Source organism: Salmo salar, chromosome 16 (genome assembly GCF_965601325.2).
Source record: "Salmo salar chromosome 16, fSalSal1, whole genome shotgun sequence".
NCBI classification, from domain to species: domain Eukaryota; kingdom Metazoa; phylum Chordata; class Actinopteri; order Salmoniformes; family Salmonidae; genus Salmo; species Salmo salar.
This window is the reverse complement of record NC_138306.1, coordinates 36,595,499-36,603,311: the sequence shown is the minus strand read 5'-3', so window position 1 is coordinate 36,603,311 and position 7,813 is coordinate 36,595,499. Positions and strand designations below refer to the sequence as shown.

The following is a 7,813-nucleotide window of genomic DNA, read 5'->3' as shown; positions in this document are numbered from 1 at the left end:
GACATTGGCGTCGGTCCGTGCTTACTGGGGTATAGCCTACAGTGTCAGCCACAATGGAATCTTATGAATGCTTTGTAAAACAGGCACTTGCATTGGCTTTTTTAGTCCTGATTCCTGTGATCAATTACTTGGGCTATTTAATCTCTGAATATCAGCTACCCAACTTTACAGGAGTTATCCTGAGCCTATTTGCAATGAGAATCATTGTGTTTACACAGTGGGAAATGTAGAAGTATTTTATTTTGGGCTATGATCAGCTCGTTAAAAATGAATGGATACAAACTTCATACCACTGATCATTACATTTTAGCCCATGGGGTGAAACAGCTCCATTCCATATTGTCCATTTTACTTTGACCTGTCCTGTTTTTAGGATGTGTTTGTTAACATGTCAACACATGTTTTATTTGATTGGGTGCCAGGTTAGGCTATTTGGTTGGAGAAATGTGCAGGATGTAAAAAGTGTCTGTCTCATTACATTGTCATACATTTAGGCCACAGAAAAGGCCACATACTCTTTTTACCATAGACATGTTTCGTGTTAGATTCTTTTTTTAGGGAACATTGGTGGATCGCCGCACCAAGGACAGACTTGGCTACACAACCATACAGTATCTTCTGATGTGAGAAGGGCAGGTTTTCTATATGTTGCATCTTGGTTGCTCAGCAACACATTCACAGAGCCAGGCATTACTGTCCTGTTTAGTTGTCCCAGAAGAGTAGATGCATTTGGACTATCAATCTATAATGCATCTGATTGCCTGTGACAGGAATTAATCATAGAGTCTGTGGGTATGATGAGACTTCTGTTGTTTCCAGCAGAAGTGGAGTGCTATGGCGGGGAGGGGATGGGTAGAGATACACACAATATCTTCAATGTGATTGAGGTATATGTCTAGAAGGTCGAAGGGTGCAGGGAGTGGATGGGGTTGCTAGTACCTGTGGAACGAGCTCAGGGGCATCACTGGATCCCAGCAGCTCATGGAAGTCAACTGTCATCTATTTGGGCTTGAATTTCACTGTGTGGAGACGGACCACACAACCATCCATATTCACAGGCTCTTCATTTACCCTGCAGGAATACCTGCTATGTTATCATTCAAGTAGAAGCTTAGCTAACAGCTTGCCTGGTCTCCCAGATCTGTTTGTGCTACCTTGCCACTTCTGCCAATGACCATGTGAATTAGCAACGCATCACAACACAGATCTGTGACCACTGGCTATCATTGTTTCCTACACTGTGTGCTACGAGCTATGTCACTTACCTGCCTGTTGCTGGTAGCCTACAAAAACGTCTCTGTTATGTTATGGTAACTATGGAAACACTGTATTGACCTGTGCCTTCTGGGAATTGAAGTCTTATACATTTTACACAGCAACAAATATGGTAAAGAATCGTACTAGAATCTCACTGAGACGTGCTAGGTTGAAGATGTGATTTTTGAACTTTAAATTTTTTACCAGGTTGTCATGGGATCAGATAGCAATAATAGTGTAGTCATGCAACCTCACGTTTGCATTTTTTCTTCATTAAAATAGCAAATGTATAAAAGTATAAATGCAATATATATTGCCTCATTCAAAACAACTGGGAACTGGGAGCTCAGAAATCTCCGACTTCCGACATCAGTGCGTTCACGTCAACTGGGAGAAAATGTTTGGACGGTCATCCAACTCGGAATTATATGTCGGAAACTCGGGCATCTTTCTAGAGCGCCGACTTTCCGACCAGAAGATCACTGACCTATTTTTTTGGAGTTCGTAGTTTTCTTGAAAGCACCATACCACAAAACCAAATTTCCCCAACAAGCACCAAAGTGATCGTCATGAGAAGTAACAAGGTTTGTCTCTTTGCCTTGCGATTGGCTGTGGTCGTTATGAAAAGGGTGTGGCATCGAGCCTGTGAGCGATGACGTCAATGGAGCTGTTCATGGAGTGGTGGTGCTGGAAGGAATCTCACGTAGTCCAACAGCTTCTGCGGGCAAGAAGTGGACTGTACCGTGGATTTCGGAGCATCAGAGGTTATTACCACGGTTCACATGGGAAGAATACCGAAGAGAAATAGGGTTCCACCTGTTTGAATAAATCTGCGGGATCTGAAAGAAGTGAGTTGCAATGCTAGATCGCATGGTTTGCAAGGGAGCGTTAAAGGGTTGGGTTTAATGAAGATATTGCGTTTTTTTAACATCTTGAGAACGTTGCTCATATGAATTATCAACCGTTCACAAACGGTCCTGATTGGTTAGGTTACCTCCAGCCTGTAATAGCTTTATGAGTGCTTTTTGTAGCATATTTATTATGCCGCGTCTTTCACCTCAATGCCTACAACATGGGATGATTTGACTGGTATTTGCATGAGACCCAAAGATCCAATGTTCACACCAGATTGTGTGTGTGTGTGTGTGTGTGTGTGTGTGTGTGTGTGTAGTGAGTAAGTGAGGCTGTTCTTTTACATAGGCTAGTCTAGTAAATCAAACCCATGGAAACAAATCTTTTTTATGCGCGCACCGTTTCGTATAGCCTAGCTTACATCTCTTTCTTCTACATGGTTGAGGGGAGGGCTGCCTCAGCATGGCAAAATACGCTATCAGACGCGTTTTGTTTCAGGCGACTAGGAAAAGTCACTTGGACTGAGTTTGAAAAATGTACCCTTTAATAAGACGTCATAATAACAGCTTGCAAGGAATTATTAGGCCTAGATATCACCACTGTTTGCACAAAATTGAAGCCTATTGAAATAGGCTAGTTTTGTTGACTGGACATGAGTACTGATTTAGCCCCTATGTTGCAGATTCAGTGGAAACACAATCTTTGATTTCGGGATGGTGATTTTATTCCAATGATAGGCGTGGCACAGCTGCTATGCACAAGCTGCTCTCTTGGTCAGCGGCTGACCTGATGAAAAAGCAACGTGGTCTCAGGGCAATTCATATTTTTCTGTAAATGTTTTTACATCTACAATTTTAGTCATTTAGCAGATGCTCTTTTCTAGAGTGACTTACATTTTCATACCTTTTTTGAGTGCATACATTTTCATACTTTTTTGTCATACATAAAGCTGTGACACGCCATTTAGTGTGATATATTACGTTCGGTTAAATACAATATCATACGAATTATAGCATGTATAGTATCATAGTATCAGCATGGTCGTAGAATAGCATTCTTGTTGCACAAAACAACAAAGGGGAATTCTGGGGAGAATTTATGTTTGCGGTTAGAAGAACTAATAAAAAAGGTTAGGATAATTTATGTAAAAGGTTAGGGGAACTAAAATGACAAAGGTTACGATAATTTATGTAGTTAGATAAAATGGGTTAATTTTAGAATAAGGGTTAGGGGAAGGGTTAGCTAAAATGCAACAGTTGTCCCCGATGCAACTTGAACACACAAACTTTGTATTCCTAGGCGCTACGGAAAGTAACTAGACCATCAGTAGTTATCATACGTCTTGGAGGTGTTCAGAAATACGTAAAGTATGTTTCGTATGGCTCTGAGGGCAGGTTGGAAAAAGAGTCGGGCAATAAAACTCTTGCTCTCTCGCTCTTTCTTTCTCTGCCTCCCTTCTTGAGGATAGACGCTCAAAGCTGAGTCAAAGCTGACGGGACAAGGGAGGGAGCATGATGATGCTGGTAGCTGACACGTGTGTCCTGTTATTAAAAGACAACCTGCAACTCGTAAATGCTTGGCTACAATAGGAAGGGGTTGTGTGCTGACTCTCATAAGTGTGTGTTTAGCGTAGCCTATTCTCCTTGTGCAAGGTGAAAGTGCCTCAGAAATAGGCTTACACAAGCACCTAACCCCAAAAAGGTAGTCATACTGTACCCAGCCAACATGTGCTCTTAGCCACAAGGGCCCCAAGTTTAAAGCCTACATGGGTTAAAGAATGGTTTTAAGATGTGGGCCCCAAATAGGACCCACAAAGTTTTGCCTTCAGTGTCATTGTTGGCTCCACATGTGGTTGCCATGTTGAGCTTTATGTGGGTTCATGTTGGGCTTATTAAGGGACCTCAGTGGGCAAATGTGTAATAACTAGGGTTGCAAAGGTTCGGAAACTTTCCGGTAAATTTTCAGAATTTTCCCAGGAATTTTCCATGGGAAGTTAAGCTCTGGAATTTGGGGAATTTAACTTAAATTCATCAAAAAAGTTAGCTTATAACAGAGAACCTTTTTTTGTGGGATACACATAAGGCAATTCTAGGTCTTGTGGCATATTTTGGTTAAACTATCCCCAATTCCATCACATGTGCAGTGCACTCTTCCATCACATGTAAAGCTGATTCTCAAGATCTTGCACACTATCAAATCAAAATCAAATCAAATTTATTTATATAGCCCTTCGTACATCAGCTGATATCTCAAAGTGCTGTACAGAAACCCAGCCTAAAACCCCAAACAGCAAGCAATGCATGTGAAAGAAGCACGGTGGCTAGGAAAAACTCCCTAGGAAAAACTCCCTAGAAAGGCCAAAAACCTAGGAAGAAACCTAGAGAGGAACCAGGCTATGAGGGGTGGCCAGTCCTCTTCTGGCTGTGCAGGGTGGATATTATAACAGAACATGGTCAAGATGTTAAAATGTTCATAAATGACCAGCATGGTCAGATAATAATAATCATAGTAGTTGTCGAGGGTGCAACAAGCACGTCCGGTGAACAGGTCAGGGTTCCATAGCAGAACAGTTGAAATGAGATGCTATTGAGCCCACACTACTACACTGTCTGAGCCAAGGACTACATACTTTCTGGTAAGTTTTGATTACAATACCGGGTGGGGTGAATATATTTTATATGACATACATGATTTTTTGTTAACTAGTAAATAGTAGCCTACAGCAAAGTGTATTTTAATCATTTCTAACTTGTTAACAATTTCTGGTCGTTAGTTTTTGCTACCATGTTGGTTAGAGCTTGATTGAGCCTGCTAACTGAGGAGTGTTAATTCACCTGTTTCCATACATGTTTCATTTTAAAACATTTATCTTACAAAGGAGTTGTTTAGTCTAACTGTTTAACTATTTATCTATACATGGTATTGTATTTGTGTTTTTTTACATTTTTTTTCTAATCTTTAAAAGGAAAATGCCATGGGCACTATCTGATGTGTGGAGACATTTCACTGCAGCTAATGTAGAAGGAAAAGCTGTGTACATTTGCAAATACTGTGCCAAATCATATGTGAAGAATGCAACAAAGAAGCAGAATCATCTGGCCAAGTGCATAAAGTTCCCTCATAGCTCACAACAAGTAACCTCTGACAAAAGTCCCTCTACTTCTATTCTAGGTGAAAATGATGAATCAGACACCTTATCGATAGCAACAGCTCATCGTCCTCCTGGAATCAGAAGTTTTTTTGACTCAATGGAGGAACGTAGTCAGAGAAATGCTGATGAATGTCTTGCCCGAGCTGTGTATGCAACTGGTTCACCTTTGATGCTCACAGGCAATGTGTATTGGAAGATATTTCTGAATGTTCTTCGCCCAGCATACACCCTTCCAGCCATACATGCTTCATCTACTCATTTGTTGGATGCAAAGTTCAACAGAGTTCAAGTGAAGGTCAAGCAAATCATAGAGAAAGCAGACTGTATTGCAATCATCTCTGATGGGTGGTCGAATGTTTGTGGGCAAGGAGTAATTAACTACATCATCTCCACCCCTCAACCAGTATTCTACAAGAGCACAGACACAAGGGACAACAGACACAAGGGAGCACAGACACAAGGGACAACAGACACACCGGTATCTACATTGCAGATGAGCTGAAGGCAGTCATCAATGACCTTGGACCACAGAAGGTACTTGCACTGGTGACAGTCAATGCTGTGAACATGAAGGCTGCTTGATCTAAAGTGGAGGAGTCCTACCCTCACATCACACCCATTGGCTGTGCTGCTCATGCATTGAATCTGCTCCTCAATGACATCATCGAACTGAAAACAATGGATACGCTCTACAAGAGAGCCAAGGAAATGATTAGGTATGAGAAGTGTCATCAAGTTATAGCAGCAATCTACCTCACCAAGCAAAGTGACAAGAGTAAGAGCACCACATTGAAGCTGCCCAGCAACACCCATTGGGATGGTGTTGTCATCATGTTTGACAGTCTCCTGGAGGAGAAGGAGTCTCTCCAAGAAATGGCCATATCATGGTCTGCTGATATGGACAGCCCCATCAAGAGGATCCTCCTACTAGATGATGTATTTTGGGAGAGAGTGGTAAGCAGCCTGAAACTCCTGAAACCTACACCAGTAGCCATTGCACAGATTGAGGGAGACAATGCCATCCTGTCTGATGTTCAGACTCTGATTGCAGATGTAAGAGAAGAAATCCATACTGCCCTGCACACTTCACTGTTGCTACAAACTGCAGTTCTGAAATACATCAAAAAACATAAAGACTTCTGCCTGAAGCCCATACACGCTGCAGCGTACATTTTGGACCCCAAGTATGCTGGCAAGAGCGTCCTGTCTGGTGCAGAGATCAACAAGGCCTATGGTGTCATCACACCATGTCTCGCCACCTTGGCCTGGATGAGGGCAAGGTTCTTGGGAGTCTGGCGAAGTACACTTCCAAGCAAGGGCTTTGGGATGGAGATGCAATATGGCAGTCATGCCAACATATCTCATAAGCCACCTGATGGAAGGGACTTTGTGAATCTGAGGCTCTTTCCCCTGTTGCCTCCATCATCCTCCAAATCCCACCAACATTAGCGTCCTCAGAGTGCAACTGGTCCTTGTTTGGGAACACACACACCAAAGCACGCAACAGGCTGACCAATACAAGGGTTGAAAAATTGGGGGCCATCCGGGCAAATTTGAAGATTTTTGAGCCTGACAACGAGCCATCTTCAACAAGGTTGGAAAGTGACAGGGAAGATGAGGCCTCAGAGTCTGATTTTCAAGAGGTGGACATTGAGGAGGTCCAGGAAGAAAACCAAAGCTTTAGTTTCTAGACTATCATTTTACAGATGTATGTTGAAAACGTTTTTTGGAGATTCGATGGGGATCATTCAATATTCTCTTTTTTTTGTTGTTCAGTGAAATCATCCCATGAGTCAACTCATTTAATTAAAGTTCAATTCATAACTAAATATTTTTATTTATTTAATAATTTGCAATTATGTCTATGATAAGGTAAAAGGTTTATGTTTCTGTCTCCATATGATATGGTAAATATATCCAATGCAAATAACATCTATATTTAAATGGTATTAATATTAATTTGCATATAATTATGTTAGTTCCCATATATTCCTGTTAATTCCCACAGAAAGATTCCACCTCTGAATATTCCACAAAATGTGCAACCCTAGTTATAACCCATATGGGCCCTAGGTTTTAGCCCAGGTGTGTTAACGAATTATTAACTCTTAGCCCCACATGTAGGATAACCACAAGGGGCAAACAAGGTTTTGCTCTCAGCATCCACATTTGCCCCACATGTTGTTTTCATGTTGGGCTTGATGTGGTTTAAGGTTGGGCTTCATACGTTGCCCTAGTGGTTTACCTAAATGGGTTACATCTGGGTAAAGGATGGGTGTATAGTGAAATCTATAAGGACAATAAGTGATTTTCAGTTGGGCTGACCACCTGAAACAAACCTGAGTTTGTTCTCAGTCTCCATGCAGGCCCTAGATGCTGCTGCCAAAGCAAGCTTTCTTAAGAGATTTAAGAGATGACAAAAATGGTTTTCTTTATACAATAAATACATGTTTATTTATAGCACATGGTCAGATCAAATGCAATGCAGGAACTCTGATTAAAGGGATAGTTCACTCAAATTACATATGTAGACATGGTTTCCACACACTGTAA

General features: G+C 41.5%; 1 protein-coding gene across 1 annotated transcript in view; it reads left to right on the top strand.

Annotated features, from left to right (window-relative positions):
• Positions 1-1,919: 1,919 nt before the first annotated feature.
• LOC106573651 (sphingomyelin phosphodiesterase 3) overlaps positions 1,920-7,813 on the top strand; it is a 54,754-nt gene continuing 48,860 nt past the window's right edge. The window contains exon 1 of the mRNA XM_014148893.3: positions 1,920-2,105. The gene's annotated coding sequence lies outside the window, so the exon portion shown is untranslated. The remainder of the gene's footprint in view (positions 2,106-7,813) is intronic.